Genomic DNA, 10,496 nt, shown 5'->3' on the forward strand with positions numbered 1-10,496 from the left:
AAATGTTGAATTACTGCCACCTGCGGCTTACTTTCCCTCAACATCCGGTCAAATCAAATGCGTTTTTTTTCCAGTCCAGTCATCCTTAGAAAAACAAATAATCATTTTTCTCTCTGAGCACTGTCTCCTTTTCTTAGCGATTATAATAATTAACTAATAATAATAACAATAATAACAATAATACTAATAATAATAATTTAACATTGACCCCAACAGTATTCTTTTTTTTATCTGCTTCCTTTGCCAATTTATCTGCTCTCTCTTTTCCCATGATGCCTGAATGTGCAGGAACCCACGTGAATGTGATATTTTTCATTTGACTATTGTTATTTTTGAATAAGCGACCAGTATTTCATCAAGCAAATCCTGATGACATCCAAATCCAAAGCCCACAATTAATGACCAACCAATAACCAATCAGTGAGATATTTAGTTCACCAAAATACAATATCCAATGAAATGTAAAGTGTAAAGGTCTGTGGTTGTGACACAAACTTACTAAAGACAGATTTCCTTCCTCTAATAATGAAGCTGATAGAAAATGTACATTTACATTTACAGCCAGAAAAATATCTGTCATCCCTTCATGTTTCTGTCGATCCAATTCACCCCTGAACTGTGAAGACTTGAGTTCAGAGACAATGTTGAAGGGAATATAATTGTAATATCAGAACAGAAGGATAAATGTGGATTGTATTTTTCTTCATTAATTGTACAGAAAATAATCTGTTATGATAAATAGAAACTAATTGTTTAAAGCTGGAATCCAAAACTTTCTGCACACTGTCGCCCCCTGCAGCAGGGAACTACAACAAACTCCGGCGTTGTTGTGGAAGCTGCCTGTTTAACTCAATCAACTACTCCAATACTTGGAAAATCTAACATTTAACAAAGTGTGATACTACTGACCTTGTCTTAGATTTCAATACAATAAAACATACACTGTAAATGTAAATGTTTTGAATTGATTTTATTGGCATCATCAAGCAAGATCATTATCTCTCAAAAGTGATAATTGAAATTTAAAATAACATTTTTCATTACAGTTGTAATTCTAAACATTATGTAAAGTAACAACTCAACCCAAATTTGCATTACATTCACATTAAACACTTTAAAAGCAGGTTTTGCACCAAAGTGCTTCACCAAGACAGACATATGTTTATGTGCATAACAGATTGTATGGAAGTAAGATAAGATTAAAAATAAGGTTATGGTGCATTTTAAAAGCATAAACAGACTCAGCTCGTCTAAAATGAACAGGGAGCCAGTGTAAGGATGCAAGGATAAGGGCGATGTGCTGTCGTTTCTTTGACCTTATTGATAACCCGACATCAGAGTTGTAAATGGGAGATTGTAACCTAACCCTAGGTGGAAGGAGTTACAGTAGTCCAAAATAACTCAGTCCCATACTTGGGCCACTTTGTCGTTGTTTTTTCTGGACCAGTATATGCCAGTTTCCACGGCCCAAATCTCGCCCATATACAGCATATTTATCAGTTGCTACTTCGGCATCTTGACGAATTCTGGCGCACACACAGAAGATCTTCCGGCTGTCAGTCAATACCGGAGGATAACAGCAGAAATCTGCTCAGATTTCGAAGTACTGTATATATGGGCCAGACTTGGGCTGAGGACCCAGGAACATGTTGGGCCAGAAGTTTCATTTTGCTATTCTGGAGTCAAGGACTGTTTTCTGCTACATGATGTTGCTGACTGAAAACTAAAAATGAAAAGGTTTTGAAGTAGAAGGTAAATATATCCACTCCCCCACATCCTCTTCTGCCTCGCTCTCCACAGTGAAAGAGATGGGGAAGTCATTTTGCAGAAGTTGAGTTCAGTCTTTTCTTCCATTCAACAGACTCTAACCTGACTGCACTTTACATCCAAGCTCCCTGCTCCTCCGTGGCTTCTGTCTGCGCTGCAGTGACGGTGCCCAAGTTCGAGATGTCCTCATACACAGGATAAGAGCCCATCTGATAGAGAGAGGGAGCACAAGATGAGACTCATTTTTATCTCAGATATCCTTTACAGTGTTTAAAGTTAAGTTCTTCCTTTTAAATTGTTCTTTGGCACAATTGAAATCAGTGGTACATTTTAAACATCATGGTATGATTTGTCACTAAAGCCCAAATGTCTCTCACCTCTATAGTCTCCTCATAGCCCTCATTTGGTTCAGTGGTGGAGCTGTGAGTTTTTTTCTTCCTGAGTAGGTTAGTAGAGAAAATGCTGTTTGTGATGTCAAAACATCTTTTTTAAAATAAGAAATAAGATCTTTTAAAAACAGAAGAGCTGAGATGGAAGTGATGGATTATTGTTGTTGTACCTCCTCCACAGATTCCACAGAGGCAAAGGAATCAGCATCAGGACCACCAGAGTCAGCCTGATGATGTTCATTATCAGCGCTGAGTTCCCTCGAAACAGAGAAACTGTAAATATATCAAATTTGTCTGAACAGTAGAATTAGTTAAATTACCAAGTGATACTATCTGTTAACTCAGTGTCATCAGTCTCTGATTTCATGAACAGGACATGCATGTATTCATAGCATCAGTTAAGGTTTGTTCTGTAATGAAGTGTGAGCTTTTCTGCGTTGAATTACTGTTTGTGTAGATGAATGTGTGTAACTCACCTGCCACAACAACCAGATTTAAGGTGGAGTTACAACGTCCTCTTGTGGTCTGGGCTTCACAGTAATAATTCCCACTGTGTTCAGGTCTGAGGTCAGTGATGGTGAAGATCTGTCCTGAAGCTTTTGGTGAGTCTTCATTCTCCTTGTACCAGGTGTAATTAGCTGCTGGGTTAGCATCACTGCTACAGGTCAGATTCACTGAACTGCCCTCCACTATCTCACCAGAGGGACTCACTGACACAGAGAGAAGCTTTGGAGCATCTGGAGATTTGTTAAGATTAATTACTAAGTGAGAATGTGTTGCATGATATTGCTCAAAGACTGCCAGGGGAAGCTGAAGAAAGAACTGATAAGTAAAACCTTTCCCTGCAGAAAAGGCTTAAAGGAAAAGTTGAATATACACACATTAGCTTCCTTGTTGATAGTTAGACATTCAGCTTAACTTAGCATAAAGACTGCAAGCAGGGAGAAATGGCTATCTGCTGTCTAAAGGTAAAAATCTGCCTAGAAACACCTCTCAAGTTCACTATTAACCGAAGTGGAGGCAGGACACACTGTGGGTTTACGGAGGGTTATGTGCTTATTTCTTGATGACAAGACAACAGGAAGTCACTGCAGCTGGCTTATAAATAGTCCAGCACATAACCTCCCGTAAAACCACAACTTGTCATTTTTATGTGTGAAGTAAAAACCAAAACGCATGGTGGTAATAGGCTACAGAGAAGGGAAGTTGGATGACTCATAATAGAAATACATGTCTTACACAAAGATGACAGTGCAGTACACTAAAGGTTCCACCACATGGCGGTATATCAGTGGAAGAGGGTGAAGTAAACGCACTCTGAAGGAGAACGGTGACCCTCCGGTCCTTTCAGAGCACAGGAGATGCTGTTTGCATAATAAAAATATCCTCTCTAAGAAGATGTTTCTTTTGGAATTTATTCTCCATTCTTGTACCAGATGTACGGCAGATTATCAGATAGATAATGACCACTGACAGTTTTATGCTCTGCCCCGGTACACCAAAGAAATACGCAGTCTGACGTTGAGTTCATGTGCACATGGAGATCTGAATGTGTGACACAGTTAGATTAAACCTACAACATTCATATTTATGTTTTCTAGAAGTTAAAGATTTTGAATTGGACAAAATATAAATGTTACCTGAGGGTACCTGACAGACTTCTGATGAGGTGACAAATCTCCCACCTGTTGTGAACATGAAAGTGAGTCTTTTTTGATTGTCAGAGTTCAACCATACTTATAACCGTAATGCGCACATTCCTCTACAGCTTCATTCCTACAGCACTTTATAAAACGCAAAGTTAAAGTTTCCCTCCAGACGTATTTTAACACACATGAAAATATTATGTAATTTTGTTTTTTCACAAAATTTGGAAAATATCAACAACTGCTTCTCTCTCATTGGAAAATTCAGAATCTATTATTATGCAAATTCATTCTTAGTGCTCAGGGGTAAAGTGGAGGCAGGCGATTTTTTAACAAATGGCATAACAGGATTAAAATATAACTATAAATAAAACATGTAAAATTAAAAACATATAAACTGAATCTATTCTAAAAGATATTTGCGCTTTGTATTTGTTCAACTAAAGAGGGTCAGAGCATTAAAATGATAATGGAGGGTTGAATGGGAAGAAAAAACATTTTCTTGGTTCCTCTCCTCTCTGTTCACTCTGCGCTGGGCGGCATGTGTTAACAGACTGCTGAGAAATGCAGAACACTGAGGCGGTGGCAATTATTCACTGCTGCTGTGTGACATTTATATAATTCACATGTGCATCAGTGAAATGTGATACTCCACCCAAAACCCGTCTTTTAAGCATGAAACACTTTGGCTGTGTCGACTTGTGAAGATGGCTGTTTGAATTATGTTGATCGTTGACATGTTTTTATTGTAAAAAAAAAAAAATGTGAAAAGTATTCAAAGAAACATTTTAAGCCCTTCATATTTCAAGACTTTTACCAATACACAGCAAAATACATCAAAGTTCTTCAGGAAGCAGCGTCTTTAGACGTATTCTGACGAAAGAAAGAAAGAAAAGAAGAAAGAAAGAACAAACCCTGAGCAAATAAATAACATAGATGGAACAGTAAAGAGAACTGTATTAAGCTACAGGGAGGATTTGAGAAGTTTTCTGTGCATGTAATTAATCTTTTTTTCTGCTGTGAAAAGTTACAAACACAATTCAAGCTGAATATAGAGCCTCCATTTCAATTATAATTGAACACAACGCAACCACCTCCTTTGTCTCTATTTGTCAGTAAAGTATAATAAAGATTATTTCAAAGTGTTTTTAAAATCAGTGACATTTTTAAAAATAGAAATACACAGTACCTAATGCAGACAAGAGAAAGATGATGAATCCAGTGGCTGGCGCTGTGTAACTCATGGCTGGTCCTCTCCTCTGTCTGTTGTGGCTTCAGAGACGTTAAAACACATGCAGGCATGCACACATTACTACAGAATAGTGTTTTGTTCTGCAAAATAATAGAAGATACAATAAAACTGAACTTCAAAACTCAGAAAAATGCAAAGATCATTTTCTTACAGAGACGTGCTCTTCGGACGAAACATTCTTTTTGTCACTTCTCAAGAGATAAACTCTTAATAAGAGCTCGAACTTCCTTCCTCTAATCATGAAGCCTATGGTGAATAAATTAAATGTGTGAGAAATAACAAGACCAGCCTTAAGCATCCTGCAGCACTTCTGTATCATACAGTTTTGGTCTCTGCTTGAAATCCATCCGCTTATTAAACTTGAACTTGCTTTACAAAGGTGTATATGTGCTATTTTGTCTATATATTAAGTCCCTGTTGTTCATTGTGATATTGTTATTCTGCTTTCATAGTACTTTGTAGCCTTTCTCTATACTGTAATTGTACTTGGGCTCCAAAGACTAGGTCTACTTTTATGATCAATTCACCAGCTGATTGTTTTTAGATTAATCGAGTCACATGTTAATAATTACTCATAAAATAGTTTTAAAAAATGCCAGTTGCAACATTGCAGAGCTGAAAGTGATGACTTCAGGTATCTTGTTTTGTTCACACACCCAAAAATATTTATTTTAAAATGATATCTGACAAAGAGAAGCAGGAAATCATCTCATTTGCGAGGGTGGAATCAGAGGACATTTGGCATTGTCGGTCCGCGCATGAAGTATAATTCTTCTGCAGTTCTTCACGTTGTATAACGAAAAATGGCAGTTTAGGGGGTATTGCCTGATTTTGTAGTCCTACTTGTGCTAAGTGTAAATGTATGTTGACGTTTGAGAGCTTGTTCTTCATTACACAATGCTGCCTAAACGCTGTTAACGCATTGCGTGTGTTATTGTCCCATTAAATGAAGACATGCAATTCCATTCAGTGCACCAAAGCATCAGTTTGTTCCATTAGACGACTTGTACAATAAAATCAAGGAAGTTGAGAGAACAGTAACAGAAAGAGTTCGTCTTAAAAGTAAAGGTTGCACGTTTTGAACAAACGTGCTGGGGATTATGAATTGACATTTCTTATTCCTGTGCCCCCGAACAGATTGGTGAATATTTGTGAACATGCCGCACTCTCCTCTAAAGCGATTGGATACATTAGGAACAGGGGTGCTGCTTCTTATTTTTGGGTTTGTAAGAATCACACAGTTAGGCACTTTTGGTTAATTTTTCTTTTTAGGTTAGAAATGACTTACTTTAGTTGTCCTCTTGCCTTGTTTGTATTTTTGTTTACTTATTTACCCTCCTGGTTACACAATAAATTTGATTTACCAATAACACCTGTTTTTTTTTGTTGCTTCCCTTTTCCCCCAGCTGGGTCATAACCTAAAGATTGCCCACATACAGATGCCAAAAACCATCATGGCAGCAGTGAACTGAAACCTGGCTCTCTGTGAATAGTCCACAGTCAGTAAGACAAATACTCGGTGAGTAAAATTTCCCGGGCTGTTGTATCTTCTTTGCTTGAAGAAATCAACTGCCCGGTACTGGACGTAAGTCCCATAGCATCAGAGGTTTTACTTTTCTCAGCGAAGTGGTTCCAGAAAGGGTTAATATCTTGATGCTTCATGTGAGCAGTGCAACATCTACTGGCCTGAATGCAAAATGGGCAAGTACAAACGTTTGTATATCACAAATTGAATGCAAGTATAAGGGAAAGCATGATTGTATTTTATATTCCAAGCATATAAAAGCAAATCAATGTGTCAATATCACTCAGTGTTTAAGTTTTAACTTGAGTGTCAAAACTTTAAGTTTGCAATGTGGGCAAAGAACATGTAGCTTTACTTTTAAATGTCAGCTTTGGTGGTTGTGCAATATAAGATGTGGCCAGAACTTTAGTTTAAAATGTTCAAAAAATGAATGAACACTATCAACAGTGTGTGAAGGAGACACAGTGATGTCATTATCGAGATCTCAATCTGTTGTATTTCAGAGTTATCTACTGAAATGCGCATGCGCACCGGCCAGCCCCGACCTGTCCTGTGTTGTAATACCACTTTGTGACACTAGACGCTGTGTGAGTCATTGGAGAGTCAAAAATCTGCTCTCAGTCCCACGAAGAAGAACAACTTCCGGCAGAGCTTGAAGTTAGCATCACAGAAACACAGGAATGGCTGAACTTCCTAAAAGACGATATTCATCTGCATCCCGAAGAACCGCTCCCGACAAGAAACCACGTTCAACGGCAAAGAAAAGAAGCAACACGAGTAAATCTCGATGTGGTTTTCCACCGCTGGAGAAGCTCCTGAGTGTGAAGAGATGCGGTTTGATGCCGAGCTCGCAACTTTCCTGTTAGCCCGGTGAGTAGCATCACCATTAGCTCTTTAGCTAAAAGTATAATCAGTGCAACGACTGACAAACCGTAGCGACAAACATTTCAAGTGGTGATATTGATGTTGTTACTAGGATTGTGTCTGTTGCTCTCGGCTGTTGTACAACTAATGACGTCAGTAACTTTAGGCTCATTTTGTAACTGATGACTGTAACGGGAGATTGTATGGGGCCAGTAGACCGAGTGAATACACGTCGATCGGTTCGCCATGTTGTAACCACTTCACATTACTGTTAGGAGATCAGCCATGATTGAAAGTGCACTAGGTCTTTACATTTTTATCAGGAGATTTCAGCATCCCTCTGTCTTTATCAGGACCTGAGCCAGTACAGATGCAATACCGCCTCCACCTGTCTCACCATCAGCAGAGAGTCCAGACAGTGAGGAGGGTCCAGGTGAGTAACATGCTGTCATTCACTTTGAAAAGTAAGACATGTCTATACCACTGTGATTAAATCAGACCCACAGTGTAAACATGTTCATACTGCTGATTCTGAAATGAATATACCACTGCCTATATTGGTTATGTATTTTACACTATATTCATATTTGTACTACTGAATTTGTTGGTTATATAGTGTGTGTGTCCATTGAATTGTTATACCTGTAGTTGTTTACTCTTCATTTTCTTCCAATTACATTTCATAATATTCACACTGTATTTATTTTTGCATATTCATATGTATCTCACAATGTAACCTAACTTGTTTGAATGTAAAGAACTTGTATGATTTAAACAAATTGTCCTATCACATGTTTGTCTGTATCAGGACCAGAATTCCAGTCTAATCTTCACCAATGATGGACCAGCACCTGCCTTTTCTTCTGCATCTGGCGTCATCAATCAACAACCACATTACAGCAACACCTTGAGGTATTATCCCTGCACATGATAGATATGATGATAGATGCTGAAAGACCCGAAACACCCGATGACCCAGGAACATCACTGGAGACGCGTCCCAGCGCATCCAGAAGATGTGTCTTACACACAATGATTATATATTTAGAAACATTGACTGTGTTTAACATCAATTACAATGTTAATTTCCATTGACTTTTTTCTTTCACCTGTTTTCACAGATGAAAAAATTATTAATTTATTTTAGAAAGATTATCTTTGAAAACCTTTTTTTTTTCATCTGTTCTTAAGTTCTCATTTGCCTCTCAGGACTTCCACAGTAGTTTGTAAGACGACTAAATGACTGTAGCTCAGACTTGTACTGACCTCATGAATATTCATAATGTAAAGAGGAAGGAATCGTCTTCTTTTAACAGCTTGACTTCTGTCCTCTGCACAGAGGAACATCACCTTCCTCTTTTGTAAGACGAGACTTGGTTCTTTGATAATATTGATATTTCTTTCATTCATTGTTCACCAGCTGATTGTTTGATTGTCTCTGGAGTCACACAGAGAGATGAGAGGAGCAGCTATGAGTTTAACAGCAGCATCAAGTGGATTTGTCGTCCTCCTCCTCACTGTACCAGGTACTGTACATCTACATTTACTCTGTAGGACGTTCAGTAAACTTACTGAGAACAAGCTGAAACAGGATGAATAAATAAATGTGCAGTTAATGTTGTTTTTCTAATGTGATTTTTCTCTGTCTTCACTTGTTTAGCTGTTTTTTTTTATTGTGCTGTTAAACCAAAGTCCTTAGATCTGTTCAGGGTTTTCACACATGCAGCATCTCTCAGTATCTTTGACCTCAACATGTTAGTGGTGAGTATTATTGCACAGTAAGAGTTGTGCTGTTTGAATTAACTGTATAAATGGAGCTGTAAGTGGTTCATCTGAAGGATTCAGTAACTGAAGAGTTAATCTACAAATGTCTGTACATTCTGTTTAAGAGAACAAGATCACATCTACCAAGGCTCAAAATAACCAAACGTTGTCAGTTAATTTTGTTACTTGTTGATGTCAGTGTGATGTTTCCACTCCCTGTATGGTCAACAGTGATCTGCTCTTCCTGATCTACTATCACATACAGTAGCAACCACGTGGTACACATATACATACATACTAAACACCAACCTGACCACAGAGTGAACAGAGAGGAAACTAAACAAGCAAGTTTCACACGCTCTAATAATAATAATTTCTTCCTCTCACACTGTTCATTACAGCTGCATTAAGATTCACAGGTCCAATGGTTTTCTGTTTGGACTTCTCCATGTCTGTGTTCACTGTGGCTTAATACAGCAACTACATCAAGAAACCAGAAACATTATTAACATCATGAGTTTAAAAGTGAATAAAAAGGAAGAGACCATAGGAGAAAAACATGACTTTACCTCAGTAACATATATATAACAATATATAACAACATGACAGACATCTTTGTCTTAAACTCACAGTGAGAAGTGTTGGAGCCAAGTAGTTTTACAAATGTATTTTAGTCATGTAGCAGGTTTCCATGTTGAAGAACCTCCATAAAGTTTCTCTCTGTTGTTGTGAATCTGATTGTGGTTTCTGCTGCTCTGTGTTACAGTGATACAGGGTCAGAGGGACTGGAGAGTGTTTTACCCTCGAAAACACATCTGTGCCTCTAAAGGATCAACAGTGGAAATACGCTGCAGCTGCAGATACCCACCCATAATATATGGTCACTATACTACAGTTAAAAAAACATTGTGGTTTACTAAAAGGATTAATGATGCACCATTGGATCTGAGAACAGACTCAGACTACAGAGGTCGTGTGGAGTATAATTATCGTATAAAGAACATCTGCACTCTGACAATCAGAGACCTGAGAGAGAGCTACTCAGCTAAGTACAAGTTCAGATTCACAACAAACCGACCAGATGGGAAATATACAGGTGAACCTGGAGTCACTTTGTCTGTCACAGGTAACGTTTTCACTGGAATATTTATCAATTTGGTTCCAATCATTAACTACTGAGAATCTGTGTGTTGCTTTGATTGTACTTTTCTAGTTTAGTTAATGTCTGTTCTCTCGTCACATGTCCAGACCTCCAGGTGCTGGTGGAAAGATCATCAACCCAGACAGAG

The 10,496-nt window shown here is 38.1% G+C and overlaps 4 long non-coding RNA genes across 4 annotated transcripts; 2 read left to right on the forward strand and 2 right to left on the reverse strand.

Annotated features, from left to right (window-relative positions):
- Positions 1 to 985: 985 nt before the first annotated feature.
- Positions 986 to 2,423, reverse strand: LOC147818300 (uncharacterized). The gene is made up of 3 exons (XR_015438109.1): positions 2,327 to 2,423; positions 2,145 to 2,205; positions 986 to 1,976 (listed from the first exon to the last, which is right to left on the reverse strand). It is a non-coding gene; the product is annotated as an uncharacterized LOC147818300 (long non-coding RNA).
- Positions 2,424 to 2,649: 226 nt separating this feature from the next.
- On the reverse strand, positions 2,650 to 5,074 carry LOC147818301 (uncharacterized). The gene is made up of 3 exons (XR_015438112.1): positions 4,992 to 5,074; positions 3,797 to 3,841; positions 2,650 to 2,893 (listed from the first exon to the last, which is right to left on the reverse strand). It is a non-coding gene; the product is annotated as an uncharacterized LOC147818301 (long non-coding RNA).
- Positions 5,075 to 7,038: 1,964 nt separating this feature from the next.
- On the forward strand, positions 7,039 to 8,358 carry LOC147818302 (uncharacterized). The gene is made up of 3 exons (XR_015438111.1): positions 7,039 to 7,449; positions 7,797 to 7,876; positions 8,252 to 8,358. It is a non-coding gene; the product is annotated as an uncharacterized LOC147818302 (long non-coding RNA).
- Positions 8,359 to 8,581: 223 nt separating this feature from the next.
- Positions 8,582 to 10,496, forward strand: LOC111665650 (uncharacterized). Its single transcript, XR_002761514.2, has 3 exons — positions 8,582 to 8,969; positions 9,974 to 10,333; positions 10,456 to 10,496. It is a non-coding gene; the product is annotated as an uncharacterized LOC111665650 (long non-coding RNA).

This window comes from Seriola lalandi, unplaced genomic scaffold, assembly GCF_002814215.2.
Source record: "Seriola lalandi dorsalis isolate HSWRI2012SDOR001 ecotype SW California unplaced genomic scaffold, Sedor1 jcf7180002054656, whole genome shotgun sequence".
Lineage (NCBI taxonomy): Eukaryota > Metazoa > Chordata > Actinopteri > Carangiformes > Carangidae > Seriola > Seriola lalandi.